At 32.9% G+C, this 4085-nt stretch overlaps 1 protein-coding gene across 4 annotated transcripts in view; it reads right to left on the bottom strand.

The window, feature by feature from the left end:
• Positions 1-2488, bottom strand: part of si:dkey-81h8.1 (uncharacterized protein LOC100034657 homolog) — a 20537-nt gene extending 18049 nt beyond the window's left edge. Inside the window, exon 1 of one of the 4 annotated variants that reach the window (XM_062047540.1) lies at positions 2209-2488. The gene's annotated coding sequence lies outside the window, so the exon portion shown is untranslated. Of the gene's footprint in view, positions 1222-2208 lie in introns of those variants that run through there. The other 3 variants (XM_062047538.1, XM_062047537.1, XM_062047539.1) reach the window with 3 other exon arrangements.
• Positions 2489-4085: the final 1597 nt, after the last annotated feature.

Here is a 4085-nt window from a genome sequence, read left to right as displayed (position 1 = left end):
CCATTTTCTTATATGTGGCTCGCCACATAAATGTATTTGATCCACCCCATCCTTTTATGAGTTCCGCTACATTATTTGAAATGGTCCCACAAGTCCTTTTATGCAGTCCGCCACATAATTTTTTGGGGCCAGCCACATCATTTTATGTGGTCTGCTACATTATTTTATGTGGCCCGCCACGTAATTTAGCTTGGCCCACTACATTATTTATGTGGCCCACTATGTCATGTTATGCAGTCCGCCACATTATTTTGATTGGCCTGCAATGTTATCTTATGTGGCCTGCAACATTATTTTAGGTGACTCACCACATTATTTTTTGCCACATCATTTTATGTGGTCCACTTTGTCATTTATGTGGCCCACTACATTATTTGAAGTGGCCAACTACAATATTTTAAGTGGCCTGCCATATCAGTTTATGTAGTCCACTACATTATTTGAAGTGACCTACCTCAATATTTTAAGTGGACTGCCACATCAATTTACGTGGCCCACTACAGTATTTTAAGTGGACTGCCACATCATCTTATCTGGTCCCCTACACTATTCGAAGTGGCCAACTACAATATTTTAAGTGGACTGCCAACATCATTTTATGTGGTCCACTACATTATTTGAAGTGGCCAACTACAATATTTGAAGTGGACTGCCACGTCATTGTGTGTAGTCCACTACATTATTTGAAGTGGCCAACTACAATAACTTAAGTGGACTGCCACATAATTTATGTGGCCCACTACAATATTTTAAGTGCACTGCCATATAATTTTATGTGCACTGCCATATAATTTTATGTGGTGCACTACATTATTTGAAGTGGCCAACTACAATATTTTAAGTGGCCTGCCATATAATTTTATGTGGTCCACTACATTATTTGAAGTGACCCACCTCAATATTTTAAGTGGACTGCCACATCATTTTATGTGGTCCACTACATTACTTGAAGTGACCCACCTCAATATTTTAAGTGGACTACAGTGTTTTAAGTGGACTGCCACATCATCTTATCTGGTCCCCTACGTTATTTGAATTGGCCAACTACAATATTTTAAGTGGACTGCCACATCAATTTATGTGGTCCACTATATTATTTGAGGTGGCCAACTACAATATTTTAAGTGGACTGCCACATCATTGTATGTAGTCCACCACATTATTTGAAGTGGCCAACTACAATACTTTAAGTGGACTGCCACATAATTTTATGTGGCGCACTACAACATTTTAAGTGCACTGCCATTTAATTTTATGTGGTCCACTACATTATTTGAAGTGGCCAACTACAATATTTGATGTGGCCTGCCATATATTTTAAGTGGTCCACTGCATTATTTGAAGTGGGCCACCACAATATTTTAAGTGGACTGCCACATCATTTTATGTGGTCCACTACATTATTTGAAGTGACCCACCTCAATATTTTAAGTGGACTTCCACATCAATTTATGTGGCCCACTACAGTATTTTATGTGGCCCACCACATCATTTTCATCTGCCACTTTATTTTTGTGGCCTGCCACGAACATTTTACATCGTCCGCCCCATCATTCATGTGGCCTTAAGAAGGAAAAATGAATACTTACATATCTGCTTGTCACCTCGGCTTACAATTTCAAAGCACGATATAAATGAATCTGTCAGTAAAAATATAATAATGAAAGATCTGCCAATGCAAAATGTGTAACGAGGCTATTTATATTCACTGTTACAAGCGGCCCTCTCAGGGCAGCCAAATTTTCGATGTGGCCCTAAATAAAAACAAGTTTGACACCATTGCTCTAGAAGGTACGGAGATGAGCCCACCATTGCTACAGGAGTTTTGAGGTTGAGGACGTCCTCTATCTGACTGCTTGAATCAAGTGACTCAGCTGGAGGCCTCTTAAAGGTATACACACACACACACGCCGCATAAAAACATTAAATATACCTGCAAAGTGCAAACTATATGAGCGATGAATACAGTTTTACAATTTATTTGCATCAATACGGACTATGAAATCCAACATCCTGTCCCAGAGGACACACCAGACTCAAGCAGCTCTTAAAGGCACCTTGCACAGTCTGCATGCAGGCAGCATCACTTGGCTCCAGTCCAGACTGCATCACAACAACACATCCATCCCGCCCCTTTACTGCTTAGCTGTTAGTCAACATATGACACTGCATGTGTCCTATAAACTCCAGTGGAAAGCTCATACTTACCTCTGCTGAGTCACTGCAGCTCCTGTGCTCTGCTTGTTCTGACAGCCTCAAGCAGGACCTGTGTGTGTGTGTGTGTGTGTGTGTGTGTGCGCGCGTGTGAGATTCCACTGCAGCAAACGGGCTGCTTCTGCGACTTTTTTTGTTGCAGGAGAGAACCGGACTCCAGTGACGTCAGCAGCACTCTGTGAGGCTGCAAGAAGCTTCTTAAGTTAGAGTTCATGAATTAATAAATTGCATCTTCTAATTTGTTATATTCCATCTCTTTGTATGAAAATGTCACCCTTTTTACCAAAACATATACATTGACCACATTTTTTATTAATCTAAATGTGAAATATAATCTGAAAAAAGTACAATATTATTTACTTTATTTCATGAAAAAAGATGTAATATCTTTATTTAGTTACTGTATATTAAATACAGAAAACTGTAAGAACTAATGTGAATCAGTTTCTATAAATCTTAACAAATATAGATTTTTTAAAATTCATCAACAAATTCAATTTCAATATGAATACTTAGTTATAGCTACTTAAAAAAAATATACAATGTAAATTAATTCATCAAATAGTCTATTTTAAATGTGAGACATATTCACAAAAAAATATTTAACATATTTTTTTCATTTCATTATCAAAGAGAATTTTAATATCTAATGAATTAAAAATAATAATAAACTACAAACTTAAAGAATATTGTAATCAAAATAGAAATTAATTTCCCAAATATTTTATTAATTAAAATGTTCCTGAAATAAAATAAAATAGTCATCTAATTTTTCTGATTATTTTATTTTATTTCAGGAACATCATTTATCTATAAATAACTACATTAAATCATACAATATTTTAATTAGATAATTTATCAAATTTTCCATGAATCTAAATAAGGAATATGTCTCTGAAAAAATGCTTTCAACATTTTTATTTTATTTAATGAGCAAATGAATTTTAATGTCTGTATTTAAATGCATCTAATAAATTAAAAGACAATCAAATACATTAATTTGTAAAATAAATATTGTAATTCAAATCAAAATTAACTTCCAAAATGTTCTATTAATCTAAACGTGAAATATAACCTAAAAAAGGTACTGTACATTATACTTAATTTCATGAGAAAATTGTATTTGAACATCTGTATTTTAGCTATATCTAATAAATAAAAACAAACTATTAACTACTAATATTGTAGTTAAAATATGAATCAATTCTTTAGTTTAAAAAAAACAAGGAACTGTAAACCAAAAAATATATTTGTTATTTAATTGAATATTAATATGGGTAGATTTAAGCTATAATTCAATAAAACCTACATTAATTGACTAAATACTGCGATTAAAATGTAAATTAATTCATCAAAGTTTATGTAAATCTTAATGTGACATGTAATCTGAAAAAAATGTATTGAACCAATTTTTTTTAGATCATCACAAATGTTTATTTTAAATGGATACATATATCAAATGTTCTAAAGATCATAATGTGAAATGTTATTTACAAATTGTAACATTTTTTATTTCATCAAATTGAATTTTAACATGAGTATTCAGCTGTGTATATTAAAAAATTTAAATTATAAAGTATTGCAATTAAAATGTGAATAATAATTAATATGAAATACACAAAAAATGGCATTCATTATTTGATCAACATTAAAATCTGTATTTAGATGTATCAGATACATTATAAATAATCAAATACATTAAATTGTACAATAATTTCTAAATTTTTAAAATGTAAAATATAATCTAATTCCAGGAACAACATTAATCTTAATATCAAGAATATGGGGGACAGAGCTTTTGGAGCTGCCACTCCCCGTCTGTGGAACATCCTTCCTGACCACATCATGGCCCCACAGACGGACACTTTTAA

Source organism: Entelurus aequoreus, linkage group LG05 (genome assembly GCF_033978785.1).
Source record: "Entelurus aequoreus isolate RoL-2023_Sb linkage group LG05, RoL_Eaeq_v1.1, whole genome shotgun sequence".
In the NCBI taxonomy this organism is placed as follows: domain Eukaryota; kingdom Metazoa; phylum Chordata; class Actinopteri; order Syngnathiformes; family Syngnathidae; genus Entelurus; species Entelurus aequoreus.
Note: the sequence above shows the minus strand (reverse complement) of the source record. Positions and strands in the feature narration are given on the sequence as shown.